This window comes from Melopsittacus undulatus, chromosome 9, assembly GCF_012275295.1.
Source record: "Melopsittacus undulatus isolate bMelUnd1 chromosome 9, bMelUnd1.mat.Z, whole genome shotgun sequence".
In the NCBI taxonomy this organism is placed as follows: domain Eukaryota; kingdom Metazoa; phylum Chordata; class Aves; order Psittaciformes; family Psittaculidae; genus Melopsittacus; species Melopsittacus undulatus.
This window is the reverse complement of record NC_047535.1, coordinates 23,047,360-23,066,346: the sequence shown is the minus strand read 5'-3', so window position 1 is coordinate 23,066,346 and position 18,987 is coordinate 23,047,360.

The window sequence follows — 18,987 nt, the reverse complement described above, 5'->3', positions numbered from 1 at the left end:
GGGTTTGCTAGCAATTAACATATTGAGGGTTTTGTTTGGAAAAGCTAGTGATTTCTTTATGACCTTGAGCCATCAAAGACTAAGTATGCAATTAGCTTTAGCTGCAGCGAGGCATTTAAAGTCAAGCATGTGTTTTAGTGCTTTGATAAATCAGGGCAGAGCAGAAACAAATCTGAAAATAAAAAAATATACAGAAAGTTGAAGGGAAAACCATTGCAGCTTTCAGCCATGCCATTCCTTCAGGTCCTCATGTTACACAGCTCTTCTGCTTGACCACAATACTGTGCACTCCAGTGATGTGATTGCCTGTGCATGGGTAAAGTGAATTAAGCTCTGCCCTATTGCAACACTGGCAGAGTCCAAGCTGCACTAATCCCCTGTTGTGATCAGCTCAGAGCTCTGTAAATCAGCATAAGGAAAGCTGAAGAGCTTTGAAGAAGAAGAAAGCCAACCTTGTGTTGCCTTCAGGTACAGCTGGAACTCTGTCTAGTTTAAATTGTAATATTCATTTCAGCAGAGGAAAATTTTAGCCATAAAGATGGCTATAACCATATAACCATTACAGTCATAAATGGTCTTAGGGGTACAAATAGTACCTTAGAACTTTCCTAAGAGAATGTCATGGCTATTCATTTACAAATTAAGAAGATTCAGACTTTCAACAACATATACTGAAGGCCTAGCTGTGGGTAGGAAGGCGGTAATGGCTTATGTGATTGATAAACTAAAAGAGACCTTGGGGTGTCTTCATGTCCATGGGGGCACTGAAGATAAAGAAATGGAAAACACATACAACATTTTGCCTGGCTCTGTGGGGGAAGCCAAAGGGAAGTGCACAGTGATGGACCCTCCACACAGGACTGTGCTGTGTATCAGTGGGAAACCAAGAGAATCCACTTATTTCAGTGGCAATTAATGATTTTCTTCCATGGAAGTGTGCCCTACACCCTGTGTACCAGTGGTCCCTGGGTGCAGAGGATGCTGCTGGTGTGCAGTGCGAACCTGTGACTCAAAGAGTGGAAAACAGGGCTATCCAACCACTCTTCCATAGTAATATGTCCCTTTCTTTCTCCCTCTGTTACCATCCAGGCATCTTATTGCAAAACACAGACATTTTACACTATAATTTGCCTTTGCTGAGCTATTGATCCTGATTGTGTCTGAGATTTGGGAGTTTCCCAAATACAATAAGGGTGTTTACATGCAGTAGTCAGAGAGGAAATTGCATGTGAAAGCACTCAACAAGGAGAGGGTATTTTGTTGCAATTATACATAAGCCTTGTGTTTACATGGGGTTTTTAAGGAGAATTCAAAGCATATCTCCTTCTTGTGATGCATCAACAAGCATATCAAATGATTGTTCAAAAAGCTTGTACTTTTTGCAAAAATAGAAACCAAATGGCTGAGTAATTTCAAACAGAGAAAGCAAAAACCTGCTACAGCAATTCCATGGTCTATTTAAACCTCCTTTATAAAACCTTTTAAATAATAAAACTCTACACTCCCAATTAGAAAACCCTACTAGCTTCATTGGTTTCATGTTTCTAAACATTATACATTGTAGGGCCATTATATGAACTGCAGTTTCCCCCCTCCACTCATCACATGTTTCACTCTTTCTCTTCTGCAGTTGCCCCTCTGGTCTGACCCTTTCCCTGATGTGGTTGTGGTCCCATGGAGCCCCATGACAGTCCTATCCTGTGTCCTTGGCACTGCTTTGGAAGTGGTTGTCTCTGATTCAATTCTCTTTCTGTGCTGTCACAGCTGAGCCTCTTGGCCTTGGCTGAGCTGGTGCCTCTTGTAGATGGTCCCATGCAGGAGAGCTCCTCCTGGGCTCAGAACCCATCGCTGGAAACTCTTCCTGTGACCTGCTTATACTGAGGAGATCCCACTGACCTCAACAGGACCATCCACAGAGACCACTGCCCAACAGCCAGATGGTGAGAAAATGGTGGGAGAGGAGAGGGGAGGAGACAGAAAGAAGGGGAAGGGAAAGAGAAGGGGAAGTGAAAGGGGAAAGGAGAAGAGGTAAGGGAAGGGGTAAGGGGAAGTGGAAGGGGAAAGGAGATGGAGAAAGGGAAGGGGGAAGGGGAAGGGGAGGAAAAGGGAAGGGAGGGAAAGGGAAAGAAAGGAAAGGAAGGGAAGGGAAAGGAAAGGAAAGGAGAAAGGAAAGGTGAAAGGAAATAAATGAAGGGAGCGGAAGGGAATCAGCAGTGCCCCAGCATTGCTGCATGCCCCCAGTTCTGCTGCTTTCCAGTTTGGCTCCACAGTCCAAGGCAGGAACAGTGAGCATGGGGCTGTTTCTGCTGTATGTGAGCAGAGCTGGGGACATTGAGCCCATGTTGGGTGGAGAGCAGTGTCAGTCATTAACACATCTCAGTTAAAGTCTCCTTTGTCATCTTCACTGCCCTTCACTACAAGTTCTATTTCAAGCATCACACTTGAACCTTGGCCAGTGACAGGCTCCATTCAAAGGATGCGTCTAACACTTCATGTTAGAGTCACCTTAAAAACAATCCTCTTCTTCCCTAACAGAAAGGTCTTGCAATATCACCTCAAAACAAACAAGCTAAACACATTACAAACTAAACCCATGGTCTTTGCACTCCCGTTACAGCAGCAGGCCACCTCACACCATGTGTGAACAGGCTGATTGGCTAGTTCTCTTGCACTGTGAACAGGACCTGTTGCATTGTGCGCTGGGATGGCACCTCTGCTTCAGAATCAGCCCCGCGTAGATGGGGTCAGATGCAGTTTAATGTGAAGTCAATGGCCAGGTTTGTAGCAGTGTGTGCATAAGGCAGGCTTTGGACATGGGTCTGTCTGTGCACCTTTGAGTGTCTCTGCACTGCTGCTGGCTCAGGAAGGGCCCCCTGCACCTGCCATGGCCCATGCCCGTGCCTGTGCTGCAGTGAGGCTCTTTCCGTGCTGCTTGGTCCCCTCAGCCTGGGCTGATGCGCTGCTCACCCCTCACATGGCCTCACACATGGAGGGGAATCTCTGCATCATGGGTCTGTCCCTGCTGGGGACCTGGATGTGGCCCCTGGGTTGATGAGCTTCTTTCTTTGGCAAAACTGGTGCTGAAAGCTCCTGTCGGCAAGCACCAGCAGGACAGCCTGAGCCTGAGCTCCTGTTCTCCTTACGGCTCCTGGGCTGTTGCCAGGCCCAGAGGATCTGACCACCTTTGGTAATGGAAGTGCCATTCAGGGTGGGCACCTCTGAACTCCACAAGGATTTCTGTTCCTTCCCAGTGCTTTTCTAAAACCAGCCTGATTCCAGACAAAGCTCCAGCACTGAGCACCAGGCAGAAAACAGAGCCCCCAAGATGTGCTGACCTTTGTGGGGGCACATTTATTACCAAAACATCAGTTTGTCTCTTCCCCATGAGGATACAAATCACTTTGTGTCTTCATCAGGTCCTGTACTGATGGCTGCCTTGGGCACATGAGGAGGTCTCACTCTTAAAGGTCTCTTGGTGACCTAGCACTGATTTCCACTGCAGCAGTGAGGATCCACAATGCCCAGCTGTAAATCTCTGGATTTCCAGCTCACCTCTTCTTTGACTTCATCTCTTTGCTTGGAGGTCCCATTGCTGCACATTATCACATCGGGAAAGGCACCATTCCACACCCCCTGTGCTGGCTGTAGGAATCAGGGGTAACTTGTATGATTTAAATCTGGCTCATGTCTCTGTGTTTAATAAAAGCTGCTTTTCTCATGTGCATGTGTACACACACATTTTTAGCCACATTTTTCCAATTACTTTCATACAGCAGATCACATTCACCTGGGACTCTGAGGCTGGGCCGATAGTAGCTCCAAGCACATGGACCTTTTGCACGCACTTACAATATGCTAAAACCTTTTAGTTATTAACAAAGCCATGTTGTTGATCATTGTCTTTTGCAAGGAATATTTAGAGGCCTGGCTGTTTAGATAAAGAGGAACTCCCATTTAGTCCCAGACTCAAAGCCATACTATTGCCTTTGCTGTGTATGGGGTGATTTCTCCTGGATGGTGCAGTTGGCTGCCCCAGTGTTGACGAATGCTGCTACTTCTACTTGTCTGAGGCACAGCTGCCAGACCTGGAGTGCACTTTCCAGAGAAGGCAGAGGAAACACAGTGCCATCTACTATCTCATGGCAAATGAAATCACCTGGGTAGTCCCGGAGATCCAGGGTTTTCTAGCATGGAGCAGGTTCACTTGCTTCTGGAGTCACTTTAGCAACCCTGAGCTCCTGAGAAAGTACCCAGTGGTGGTGTCTCTCCGTACCTAAGCAGTGACTCCGGGTGCCAATGGAAGTAGCAGTTATCTGTGGGTGAAGACAACATGTTCTTTTCCAGATCTATTATTTTTCTGTTCTTCTCTCCCTTCTTCCTTCCAACAGATCCGCAAGTTGAGGAGTCTGTCTCCAGCTCAATACAAATTACCTACGATGTGTTTGCTTCTCCTTTTCTTAGGTGTCTCTAGACTCACTTTCATCCACCCCATGTAGAGAGACACCCTGCAGAAGATGTACTGCCATAGGGCTGACAGCTTGACCTCATCCATTCCACCCCAACCTGTGGCCAAGTGGTGTTTGAATGCCGAGTGCCTGCTTTACTTTGAACCTGAGCTGAACAGAAATGTGTTTGTGTTCAAAACAGCCCTGCATCTCAAAGGGAGAAACATTTTTCTGATTATTTTCAGGTTTACAACTTTCAAACTCAATCAGAGAAAGCATTGCTGCTTCTTAAAACCAGACTTTTCTGATGACCTCCTTTCTCCAGTCATGGTCCTTGCCATGCTGGCAGGAGCTGATGAGGGCTGTTGCTGAGGACGAAGGGGCTTAGAAAGTGCTTGCTCGTGTGGTCTCTAGAGGAACCTCATGCCAACAGTTTCTTTTTGTTTTTAACTTTTTGTTACCCATAAGTGTGCTTTAGAAATAGGACAACTTGTCCGGGGACAGACAGTACCCTGTGTTATCTGCCTACCCAAGCTGGTGGTGCTATCGTCTGCTGCACAGTGCAAAGGCTCTGATGTTCAGGTGCTCAACTGGGGCCCTTCAGTTTTGGCTCAAGGACCATGCTGGGCATGCCCCAGCCACTCTTCTGCTGCTACACCTCAGAATTACACACGGAATTCCCTTTTCTGCTAGGATTTTAATGCAACTCTGGTCACAGCAGAGACACTCCTCTCATACCTGGATAGCTGCAGGGCACTATTTCGAGCAGGCATGAGCGCCCACCCACGGACCCAGCATGAGGGCTGTGAATAATTGCCCACAGCAGCACCCACAGCCCTAGAGGTTCTTCTTTCCCAACCTCCATCCCCACAAAAGCACAGTCACAGTGTGTCCCAGTCTTTCACATCCCCCTGGAGCCCCAAAATGAGGTGCCACATGCCAGGCTTAGGTTAATTTTTCATGCTCTTAGAACCCTGGGAGCATCATTCTGACAGTCAAAGAAAGCTGCTCAGCCCCTGCTATGTTTGTCTGCAAGGAAATGGGATGTTTATGTTTATTCAAATTGATACTGATGGATTACACTTTTGTTCCATTTACCAGCTGTTTGGACCATTTTATACCACAAAAGGAGATTAAGATCCAAAGCACTGTAGGATTATGTTATGAATAGCAGCCATTTAATAGCAATAACAATGAATACCAACTTGAAGTATAGGGTTTAGCTATTATTATGTCTAAGATTAGTCTGGTTTTCACGTATATAGATACCTACATGTATTCACATATACAATACATATAGAAAAGGAATATACCTAAGGGCAAAGCACTGTGTTTCCAGATAGCAGCCTTCCAATATCTGAAGGAGGCCTACAAGGATGCCTGAGAGGGACTCTTCATCATAGACTGCAGCGACAGGACAAGGGGTGATCAGTTCAAACTTAAACAGGGGAGATTTAAGTTGGATATAAGGAAGAATTTCTTCCCTGTGAAGGTGCTGAGGCGCTGGCACAAGGTGCCCAGAGAAGCTGTGGCTGCCCCATCCCTGGCAGTGTTCAAGGCCAGGTTGGACACAGGGGCTTGGAACAACCTGCTCTAGTGGAAGGTGTCCCGGCCCAAGGCAGGGAGTTGGAGCTGGATTAGCTTTAAGGTCCCTTCCAACCCAAACCAGTCTGGGATTCTGTGATAAGATCCCACTACTATTCTAGGTTTCTCATCCTAGCCACTCATGGAAAATAATGTTTAAGAAGTAGTGAAATGTACCTTGTGATTCTCTAGGCATACCTGAGCTCAGGAATCCCACTGTGGAGCTGTGCAGATGGGCTGCAGTCAAATCACACATGGGTCCATCAGTCACAAGCACGTTGGCTCATAGCAAACCTAAGCACATTTTTCCTCTTAAATGCTGTGTCCTGCCTTTGGCACACAGAAGTAGCTGCTTGTGAATGGGATGCTCTATGAAACAGCAAACATTTAACCAGCAGCAGCAGTGATGCTTCTCTCCATTGGAATCACAGCACAGACAACAATGTGTCTCTGCCCGCTCTCAGGGCTGTGTCAGGGACATGGGCTGCAACTCCAGTGGGAGGTGCTGCTGGAGCTGCTGCTCAACTTGCTTGGACCTGGCGCCTAAGCCAGCACCTGCCCTAGGAAAGGGACCTAGGTCACACTTTCTCTCACGCAGCACAGTGTGTAAATACGGAAAGACACATGGATTTGAGGACTGTAGGCACAGAATGGTCAATTTATTAATGTCTGTGCAAATCTATATTGTGCATAGGATCAGTGGGACTTCCCAGGACTAATGTGTGGGAAGGACCTCCTCTGGGCAAGAAGTTACTGACCATTTAGGGTCAGAGTGGAGGCAGTTTTCAGGAAGAAAGCTCCCTTGACGTCTGCATGAAAAATAATTGCTGCTGACAAGAAATAATTCTAATAGGGTCTGGTTCCTTGTCATTACTGACTAGGCAATTAAGGAGACAATAGTTGAAAATACAGCTTTCAGTATGACTCACTCTTTTATTTCGTACAAATACTCTAAAAATTAGACCATAGAGAGAACACTGAAACATGACTATTGCATTTTAAATGACTGGTTAAATCCAGAGGAAAAGATCCTGGGGTCTTATCCTGTCTGACAGGTGGCTTACTTCTGATCCCACCTCTTAATCTTCGAAGTCAACGTTTTCTTTCAAACTCAGTTATTCTGTTTTAAAAGGAGACTGGGGCTGTGTAGGACAACATGTTATGAAGCACAGAGCTGGCAAATAAAATGCTTTTACGAGAACAAACGCCAGATCAATTTGTCCTGGTGATACTGCAGGACATAACCATGGCAGAGGTTGGTGAGGCTGTGGTTGGGCAGGTTTGATTTATCTGCAGTATATAAACTATGCACTGCAATGGGCTGGCCTGCAGCATGGTGGTGAATGGAGATGGTGGCTGGTAGGAATCTCCTGGAGAGCACTGTGCCCATCTTGTAGAGTGAAGTCCTGGTGTTCTACTCCTTACACAGCCCCTCACCTGCCCATTCAGTATTGTGTTAATCATGTTCCTCCTCACACGCTCAGGGCAGCTCAGCCATCTGAAAGGGCTCTGTGTTGCATGACCCTTCCCTTGTGCTGGTGGTGCACACCATTTCCTGGCAATGTAGGAACATGTGGCTTCCACTTTGCAGGGTTACCTAGCGATCAACAAGCCTCTGGGCTTCTTCGTCCTTGATGTGTAGTTATACTCAATCCCCAGCAGTCCCTTCACTCTTCTATTGTAGGAAAATGCTTCTGCAAAGGAGCACAAGCTATGGAGGTACAACCAACATATGTACCCTTGCATGGGAGGCGCAGCAGCAGGAAAATGGCAGTGGTGGTCCACCTCCAGCAGTGGCTCTAATGGTAGTGATTGCAGTGTCACACTCTGCCCTTGCCAGGAAGCTCTTAGGCTCATAGTCCTCCAAAGCACAAGGATATCCGTCTGCAGGCACAGAAAGAGGCACACTAACAGTTCATGAGCCTTTTTGTCTCATACAGGGCAAGCATGAATCCAAAACCCACAAGTTATGCAGATTTATTTCTCCCCTGCTCCTCATTTAGCAAACCAAGATGATTGTTAAAACTCAGAAAAATATTTCATGAGGCTTTTGTTGGGTAGTGATTGAGCTGGTGTTGCTCTTGAATAAAAATGAAAGAAGAGGGAGGTCAGACAGGCCTAGGAAGGGTACAGTTGGTTTGCTGTCTAGTTTTGTGAGTTACAGGTTATCTAACCTTGCCAAAACAGAGGGGACAGGGAGAATAACTGTGGCCTTTGTCAACAGTCATTTAGTTCTTAATGTTTCGTAATGTACTGCTGAGAGACTAGTGGAAGGTTTTGCAGTGAGTGCTGTACTGCAGTAGCACAGTGAGTTCCTTTTGACAGCAAAATCTGTAGAAACAAAAGAGTCTGGTCTTTTTAACTCTGGGCACTAAATAATGAGGACTTTTGTTTTACTTGCTCATTTGCTTTTATTACAGGGGACTTGATATTCTGCATAACAAGGAACGTGCTCTGAGGAATGAGCCCTATTTTAAGATATTGACTGATTATTTGGATAAGTATCATGCTTCCTCCTGTCTCACTGGTCTCCTCCATAACTCAATAGCTTTGACCTGCCAAAAGTACTGACAGAAGCATCCAACTCTTGTCAAACCTTCCAGTGTGCCAACACTCTCCATTCCCAGTAATTTCACTGTATGTAACAGGATCATTTATCTTTGATGACCTGAAAACCTACACCTTCCTCACATACCCATTCTTACCCCAGAACCAGCCCAGCCTCACTTTGTGGTCCTGTTCTGTGAAAATCCTTTTGTTTGCTTCTCCCAGGAGATCTTTGCTTCCCCCTTCTCTCCCCCACCCCCTTCCTTTTTCTTTCTTGCAAGCTCCCTTCTGCACATGAAGCAATGGTCCTGTGACAGTCACTGAGGTGGTTATGTCCCTCCCTCTGAAAGGTCTGATTTAACATTCTCAACATGTTGGGCTCTTCATAATAGGGTAGGAATGACTTCTGTGGATTTTTTGTAAATGATGTATCGAAACAGGCAGCAGAAATTCTTTACACTGATGGTGGTAAAACATTGGCACAGTCTGCCTATAGAGGTGGTGGATGGACACCTGGAATGTCTTCATCCATGGAGACACTCAAAGCCAGGCTGGATGTGCTTCTGGGCAACCTGATCTAGTTGGAGATGTCCCGGCTCACTGCAGGGGGTTGGACTAGTTGAGCTTTGAAGGTCCCTTCCAACCCAAACTATTCTATGATCACATGATTCCATTACATGTGAGATCACTCAGTGTGAGATTTCTATGTGCTTGCATTGTATCTCTCCCCTCTCTTTATACATGGTAAAAGATTAGCCACCCAGGGTGATGGCATCAGACTCTTACAATGCATGTGGGTCGCCAGTGAGGTCTGGATATTGTGTGAAGACCTGTGACCATTAAGACCTTTTCTGTCACAAGGACGACCTAAGCCAGTGTGAGTTGCTATAGGTGGCATTAGCACTGTGAGATCGGCTTGGTAACTCCTGAGATTATCCCTGTTCTGTGGGGAGATGCATGATGAGCTGAGCTGACTTCTGGAGAACATGAAGATGATGGCTGGCAGCTTCCTTGATCCAAATCTCATTGATGTTGATGGAAATCCTCAGCACGGTGAGCCTGGCAATGTAGTGTCAATAGTTTATAACACTGAGAGTTTGAAGACCACTGTGACTTGACTGTAAAGGGTGACTGACAGTGGAGCTCCTCCTGCCATTTCTGTGGGTTTAGGCAGTTGGTGAGAGGGCAGCCCACACCTCCACTGACACAAAGCAATCATCAGAGATGTTCAATACAACAACATCTCCAGGAGATGTATTTTATCACCTGGGCTCATATTTTGTGTTATGAAAGGTCAGTTTGGGGGCCTGACAATCTGCAGGCTCAGTAATTGTGCCTTCTCTCTTTTTCATCTAAAGAGAGATGACAAGGGTCTCTTCTACCAGAACACTAAATGGAGAGACAGAACAGCTCTAGAGTGTGAAGGATGCTCAGGCTGCACCAAGAGGACACTTTCATGGCTTTTACTCACTGGAATTACATTTGGAAAGTGCACAGTAACTGGTCAGAAGGAGAATTCATCATGCTGTGAGTGCTGCTACTGCTATGAAGGGTGAGTGTTCATCCAGTGCAGCACCATCAGGAGATCTGCTCTGGCCAGTAACAACACAGGATCCTGCTGCCTGTCAGTCTCTGTTATCCAACAGTTGATTTCTGTAGGAATCCAGCTAACCACATTGTTAGTCTACCTGAAACATAGCAGGGCTCTGGAAGGAATAAATGTGCAAAGTGATAACCTGGAGCTCAGTGGAAATACATCTGCAATAGGAGGGAGGAAGTCATTGGACATGAGGACTGAGTCATACTCCTGAGATAAACCACCGTGTAAACACAGGTCCCATCTGATGTTCCTTCCTCTCCATGTGCTACTGTATCCAGCTAAAACATGCTGACAACAAAGAGCAGAGTGTCTTAATTGAAGTTAATTGCTTTGTTTGGATGTATTTCATCTCCTATTCAGTTTTAAGCATTGGACAAACTCTAGTATTAATATTTTCCTCTTTTTTGTTATAGTCAGTGTTTCTGTTCCTCAAATCATCTCTGTGACATGGTTTAGTGGGAGGTGTCCCTCCCAAGGCAGGGGGTTGGAACTAGATGATCTTAAGGTCCTTTCCAACACAAACTATTCTATGATTCTATGATTATGCAGAAAATGTAGAATCACAACATTCTGAGTGATTTACACTTCTTTTTTCCACATTACAAATAGCTCAGAAGAAGCTTATGAAAAGCTGGGACTCTTCAGGTCCTACATTACAAAACAGATTCACTTTCTTCTTGGACATCTGCAGCTAGTGCAGGCTTTGGACAGTTCTGGAAGCTGATGGCCTGAGCAGCAACTAAAATCTTCCTGAAACAACCCTGGAGGAGGTCGAAGATTACGAGGAATGGCTGAGGGACCTGGGGCGGTTCAGTCTGGAGAAGAGAAGGCTCAGGGGGGACCTTATTGCTCTCTACAACTGCTTGACAGATTGGTGGTCTCTGCTGGTGTCTGCTCCCAAGGAATGAGGGATGGGACAAGAGAAATGGCTTCAAGCTGCACCAGGGCAGGTTTAGATGCAGCTGAGGAACAATTCCTGCCCCACAGGGTGCTCAGGCATTGGAACAGGCTGCCCAGGGCAGGGCTGCAGTCACCGTCCCTGCAAGTGTTCACACACTGTGGAGTCAAGGCCCTCGGTGCCATGGGTCAGTGGCGGCCTTGGCAGGGCTGGGGAACAGTGGGACTTGATCTTAAAAATCTTTTCCAATCTGGTTGATTCTATGACTCTATGCTTGCAGCTGGAGATTTAGAAAAGCATTAATGAGCCTCATGGATTAAATCTGCTGCATGTTAAGAGGGGCAGAAAGTCAATTTACAGTGGTTTCCAAATGGCTCTCTGACAGACAAGCTGCAACGAAAGTGTCTGGCAGTGAAACAGTGTCTTGGAGAAACTGAGGTGTGTAGCTAGAGAAAACGAAAAGTTTCCTTTGTCTCAGGAGCAGAAAAGTCACATAATGTGATGAAGGTTTAATCCCTGCAGATGGGCTGGAGCCACAAAATCTTTATTTTCTTCTTACTAGCATCTGTTGAAAAGTTGTCATCGCTGCTTATGCCAAATGCCGGACAGGGAACAATTTGTGTAAAACCTGCTCAAGATAACAAGCTCCTTAATAGCTGTAAGCAGCCAAGGTACACTTAGCTATGACAGTTTTCTTTCAGAGGGCTGGGGAGCTGTTATCAGCTGTGACAGGGCAGAACGGGTGGAATGTGGGGAACAAAAGCCTCACACAAAGGGAGCACTTAGGGGTTGGAGTGTGTCTGGCTTCCTAGAGGCCACACAGTGACAGGGCATACGCTGAGATTCTTTAATTAATAACCTCATTCTCAGAGTGAGTTTCAAGTTATCCCTTGAGAGAAGTTAAAGGTTTGCACATTTTGAGGCAAAGTAACCAGGCTGGTGAGCTTGAATTCAGAAAGTATGTTGAAAGGAGCTGTTACAATCTTTAACCTTGGGCAAGGGACATGTAAACTGTACAGTATTAGTGCACTTTTTTATTGTATAACTTGTTCTATGTCCTATTTTATGGGCTGCTCCAATAAATTTATACATAAATGCTGCTAGAAAACATTCACCCCTTCTTCCCTTTCTACCTACTCTGGACTGGGGCATCTGATATTCCATATTCTGCGGAGGTGTTTGTTTTCCAAACCAACCCACCAAATATGTTTTATGACAGCAATAAAATAAAGTGGCTATGTGGCTGGAACTGCTGAGAACAGCAAAGAAAGCAAAAAAAAAAATGGCCAGTGGAGGAAAGTTTTGCTGGCAGCAAGTGCAAGGAGTCTAGATAAAGCATAGCGAAGATCTGTGTGGCACATGGGTGTAGGGACAGCCATGGTGCATTGGGCACTGCAACAACAGGATCACATCAGTCGTTATCAGTAAGATTATAATCACCTAAGCAGCTACAGAATGAAACTGTGTCAGTCATCATAGAGTCATAGAATGGTTTATGTTGGAAAGGACCAGGATCATCCAGTTCCAACCCCCTGCTATGGGCAGGGACACCTTCCACTAGAGCAGCTTGCTCCAAGCCCCTGTGTCCAACCTGGCCTTGAACACTGCCAGGGATGGAGCAGCCACAGCTTTCCTGGGCATCCTGTGCCAGTGCCTCAGCACCCTCACAGGGAAGAAATTCTTCCTTATATCCAGCCTAAATCTCCCCTGTTTAAGTTTGAACCCATTTCCCCTTGCCATGGCTTCATCTTTCAGGTTCTCTATCCAAGGGAATGTGAAATAGAAAGGTGACTTACTGGCAAGTCACGCAGAAGTGAGTTCTCTGAACTCCACAAAAGATGGTTACAGCAGTGTGTCAAAGCTGAGCAGCTTCATCCAGCATTGTCTAGTTGTCTCCACCACAGGTTATTGTTAGGCAGCAGTCTCTTAATCCAGCTGTAATTCCTCAGGATACAGTTTGCCTGAGAGAGCAAAGTAATTACAGATCTCAGACTTGTAAACTAGAGGTACAGTAAGAAAAATGATGCCACAAAGTGTTGAGTGGTTTACCTATAAGCTTATCAGGTGCAGTTTGAAGAAAGCCCTCCCTGGCTGAGCACAGCAAGAAAGAGGCACTTAATCCAAGTAACAGCTCCCATGACATTGATATACCAGCTCTTTCACTGCTGTGTTAAGGAGCTCATGTGTCACTGTATGACATTATCCCAGTGTGTTACAGCCACTGGCACATAATGGGGAAACCAGTTAAATTACTATTATGCATTCACATGGCAACGCTTGGACCCTTTACCGACTGCTGAGCAAGAATCCATTCTTATGTTATTTACCCAGTCTATCACAGTGATGTACCTCACTTGCATGAAGTGCTTCACTGTCCCATGCAGTGTAGTGCTGCACCTTTTCCTTTGAGAAGCTCTTGCAGATGTTCCTACACAGCAGCATCTTGTTTGTTCAACCCACTAGCAAGTGAGGGGAGTATTGATCTGTCTGGGGCTGGAGGTACATCACAGTGTGACAAAAGAAAAAGAAAGGGTAAAGAAGAGAGGGAGAAAAGGGATTTTTGGGGTCTGGAACTTCTCAGTAGGTCTGTGAGTAGCACCACACTAAAGAGGGGTCCAGCTCTGGGAAAGGACCATTTGTTTCACAACACAAATTCTCTCTGAGATAGGTGTTCTCTGTAGTGCACAGTGGACCAAGAATGAAGATGTGCGTGAGAGTCTACACCAATGGCCTCATGCTAAAGTCCTCCAGCTGTGTTGAAGAAACCAACACCCAGACTTTGTACAACCTTCCTGACCGACCCATGAACAGGCTCTGCACACCCATGTGGTGCTCACAGACCTCTGTGGCACAACAGTCTTTACGAAGTGATGGCAGGTTTTGTGCGACTAGAAGCAATATCTGCAGAAGAGCTGTGGTCACAGGAGGGGTCTGGCCCGTGGTGCCCACTACCCTCTCCCAGCTAATGGCCAAATTAAGTGATGAACAACATTATGGTACAGGTGTGAGGCTTGTGTTCAGCCTGGTGTGAGGAGCTGAACTGAAGATGCCCTGGTGACCTCAGGAAGAAAGGGTGCATCATGTTTTCCTTGGGCTGCCAAAGAAAGCTTTTCAAACAGCTAAGGAAGGAGTAGTGTAAACACAAAGCCTTTTAAGATGTGTCTCCTTGTCACTTAAGTGACTGCTAATTATTAATTTGATAGAGTTGAAGGTGAGAGGAAGACTCCTGGTCGGCAAATGCCTGCCCATGTGCCACAGGGTGAGGCAAGGAGTGAGCCAAGCCCTGCCTGGCAGCTACAGGCTGTTATGTGCCTTTCTCCAAGAAGTGTGCCATGGAGCTAAATGTTTATTAAATACATTTAGCTGGGGGAAAGAGGTATGTGAAGTTTGACAGAAGAGTGAGCTGAAAATGGGGTTCAAAGCGCGTCTTCCCAGCAGACTGGAAACAGAAGGAAATCTATTAATTATAATTATTACACTTTTAGGAGAAGAGGAGAAGCAGACTTGCTCTCATGATATACAGAGAACAACTTCAGAACTGTTTACACAAATGCTGTGAGTTCTGCAGGGTGCGTACTACAAATCCATGTCAGATGTTAATGGAAAGAACAGCGTCTGCAGTGCAGGATGGCAGCTGGCCACTGCTGTAAGTAACAAACCTGCTCTCTGCAGTGCCTGCTCCCACTAGAGATGAAAGATGAACGCAGGGTCTGTGAAATTAATGTAAGACTGTGACAAATGTCCAGCTTTGAATTATTATTGTCAGTTTAAAGAGAGCAGAAACCCTTTAGACCTCATAGCAGCATTCCAGTATCTGAAGGGGTCCTATAAGGATGCTGGGAAGGGACTCTTCATTAGAGACTGTAGTGATAGCACAAGGGGTAACGGGTTCAAACTTAAACAGGAGACGTTTAGATTGGATATAAGGAGGAAGTTCTTTACTGTGAGGGTGGTGAGGTACTGGAATGCATTGACCAAGGAAGCTGTGAATTCTCCATCCCTGGTGGTGTTCAAGGCCAGGCTGGGCATGATTTGGGTGACATGGTTTAGTGTGAGGTGTCCCTGCTCATGGCATGAGGGTTGGAACTGGATGATCTTAAGGTCCTGTCCAACCCTAACTATTCTATGATTCTATAAATGTTGTTAGTAATCATTTACCAGGAGCAGCCAACAGCCTTTTGCATAGATGTTTACAGAAAACACCTCACTGGCAGTGGGATCCTTTGTATACTGAGCAGTAGATTAATGAATTTCCTGTTGCCAGTCACTGTAAAAGTAAATTGTAAGGTGTACTCACTGCCCCTCCTGCAGGGAGCTCCACATTGGCAAAAAAAGGAATTGTCAATTATCTCACCTGAGTCAGTGGAAGTGCCCAATGCAGGATGCTCTGATCATACTGATATACCCTGATAGGATATACAGGTAACACTGATAGGTGTTAGATGTCCTCAGTCAACTTAACAGCAGTAAATGTGGAACACTCTGTGGCCTTTTCAAACACCTGTGGGAAATGTGAAGTGTACCTGTGCTGCCTGTGGAGCTGGGCAGGCAGAAGGGAGGCAGCAGGATCTCTGCACAGCAAAGGTTTGGGGCCAAGCAGAGTAGCCAGGCAGAGGGGGCTAGTAGAGCCCAGGGGCTGCTAAAGGTATCTCATGCTGACTGCATTGTACAGGCTGTGTTCAGTCATGTTTGCTCTGAGCCCTGCTGCAGACGTCTCCTGAGGAGCTGGAGAGAGATCACATCTGTGCCAACCATTCTTTGTCTTTGTTGTCAGCATAAGGCTGCTGTGTTGATGGGACACATCAAGCCAGCCAGAGAGTAAGTTGGGCTGAACCCCATTTCCCGCTCTGTTCTCTAGTTTTTATATGACATTGTGTAGGATAAGGACTTGTCCTGCAGAGCCATCCAGAGTTTGCCCAAGAGGGGCTGGAGGAGTTGCCTGGACAGGGTCATCAGCCTGTCTACAGAGACAAAGACACTCTTATACTTCTACCAGCCATGCTAGTGAATGCCAGGATTATGCTCCACATCCCATCAGGCAGACCATAAGAATATGACTGAAAGATACAGACTATCTGGGAGCACAGAGGAAGGGCAAAAATCATAGAGGCAAAGGAAGCAGTAACAATTCAGGAAATAGGCAAGAGACTGGACAGAATCACAGACTGATGAATGACTTGTAACAAGCCCCTATGTGTTATTCCTAGGAGTAAGTTCGAAAAAGCCAAGATAAACCAGGAAAAATGGCAGTAAGCCCCTAGCAAGCCAGGAGGCCAACAAGGCAGTCCCTTCTGCAACATAATCATGGAAATACCCAAGAAACAACATCTGCATCAAACCCTGCTATTGGCTACGAGTAAGGAAAGGTAAGAAATGCTTCAGAAAGTGTAATGACACTGTTCAAACTTCTGATGGCCACACTGCATGCACTGAAAACCATGCTGTCCTCCACTTAAAGCTGCCCATCTTGCTGCTGTTTGGAGGTGTCTCAGGCACCCCAGGCCAGCAGAAAGGACAGGCTGACCAGCACTCAGCAGCAGCAATGCACAGGGGCTGTATTGCCTATGGACAGCCCTGAGCCTGTGTTGCTGGAAAAGCCTCTGTGTGTGAACAAGGCTCAGCAGAGTATCTGGGCTGTCCTGCCCCTATTTTCTAAAGGTGTCAAAAAAGGAACTGTGCAAAAGCCAGGATCCTCCTGGCTGAACCCACGTATGTAGGCAGGCAGGTCCTGCTCTGCATTGCCCCATGCCAGCCACTCCTCCTGCCCCTCCATGCCACTTCTGCTGTTCTCCCTGCTGCTTAAACAGGTACCTCGGGTCACAGGATGAGAGCTGCAGCTGCGTGCTGGTTTGCCAAGAGCATGGTCTCCTCTGGACTGCAGCAGCTACACTCTGTCACTGCTTTTTTGTGAGGGTGTTTTCTGCAGTGGCCTCCGCGGACTGCTGGTACACCGAAATGAGCCACAGGGCATCCTGAGCTGCGCTGCAATAAGCCCGGTTAACAAAGGTTGTAGGTGTCACCCAGCCTTGGGAGGTGCTAGGCGTTTTATTACAACAGGTCCTACTTTATGGCTGTTTCTGAACTGGGAACTCCCCCAGCTGGTGAACGTTTGCTATTACCATCAGCCACCCCCCCCTTGGGTCCAAAATGTCTCTGTGAGGACATTTCAAGACCAACCCCAAAAACTCACCAGCGTCCAGAGATGTCCGGTCAGTCACAGCAATGGTGTATGTGGGATGATGTGCTGATGCAGGGTACCAAAGCAAGTGGTGCAGTAGCATAACTGTCTTGTCTGGTGTTTGTGAATAGCAACAAGGTCGGCATGTGTCCACAGGTGTCATATGCTTAGTGGTGTCTGTCCATCTCCTGAAGTCTGAGCACTGAGGGATGCTGGATGGGAATGTGAGAAAATCCAAACCCCCAGGGGCTGCAGGCACAGCAGTTTCTCTATCAATGCTCAATCCCTCAATCCATGAGGGACCATCATGCTCAAACTACTTTGAAGTGTGACTTCAAGAGAACACAGACACAAAACCTCCCCGTGACACACATTACAGGTCACCTACACATTCTTTCAGGCTTTGTACATGAAAGAACCCATAACAGATCACTGACCACTCTCCACAGAGCTTGCAGCCAAAACTCAACTTTCCAACAGGAAAATGAAACACCTTATTTTTTGGATCTGGGTGAACTTCTTACAAGGTCAGTGAGCCAGTGTAAGATGCTTGGTGGGAACACAAGGGCAGGAATGGGAAGGCAAAGGTGGGATGCAGGCAGGACTCCCTGCCTGCAGTGGTTTCCTTGCTCTAGCAGAGAACTCATTGGTGGGAACTAAATGTGACTGCAGCTCACTCTATCCAAGCTTTACCATTTTGGCCTGAGACTTTGTAATGAATGATTGACCAACATCTGACCAAGTTCTGTGCTGGACTGCAGAGAGGATCAAACTGTACTGTGCTGATATGTCCACCTGGGGCCTGGTACCCTGTTCCTCACAGAAACATTTCCTGGGCTCCTGTATACACTTGTCATGCTGTCCTTAGCCAAAAGCTTACCCTTGGCTTAAAGTAACCTCTCAGCATTCCTTCAGACTCCTCAATTTAAATGGGTTGCCAGACCATTCCCCTGAGGAACACTCTTAATCCCCTGACCACGTATCACCACAGGGTGCCTGCTTTGAAAGCTGACAACATTTAACTGGGATGAGTTCTGCAATGCCTCATACAGCACATAATAAAAGGCAACCACCCCTCCTGCACACACGTAGCCTTTGTGTTTGCCTGCAGTGCATGAGAGATCTAGGAACCAGAGTGGATATTTCTGATGCAGAGGCACCCATAAAGGCAGCAATCCTCTGACAACACACCTGACCTTCGGTCTTTAAAGAATTCCTTACGGTGAAGCTTCATCCAAAGGCAACCTGTTTGAAGAGATGTGGTCAGTGAAAAGTTCTGTATTAACCCATTGTGTCATTGTCACCAACATGACTGAGGTTTGAGGCCACATCACGCACACCTCTAGGCAGAGGCATCTACCAGGCTAATCTTGAGCCTGCTGGGGCTGTCAGCAGGAGTAATGGGTGACTCTGTGCAGGCATAACTGGTCCATACCCCTTCCAGTATGATGTGGCCAAAAGCCAGGTAGCAGCCTCGGTGTGGGAGATGTGAATGGCCTTGTACTAGGAAAGACACCTGAAGGAGAGGCAGCAGATGCACCCATCTGTGAGTATCGTCTTCAGTCTCTCTTGTGATTTACAAGAAGCATTTGGAGAACAGCCCCAGGAACAGGAGAGTCAGTCTGGAGAAATGGTTCAAAGTAGATATGAATGAAAGGTAAGGTATCTGATGTGTTAGTGGGTGAAAAAAAGGGGAAAGGGAAGTACCTGCTGACCTCTGAGGTGGAGAAAGGAA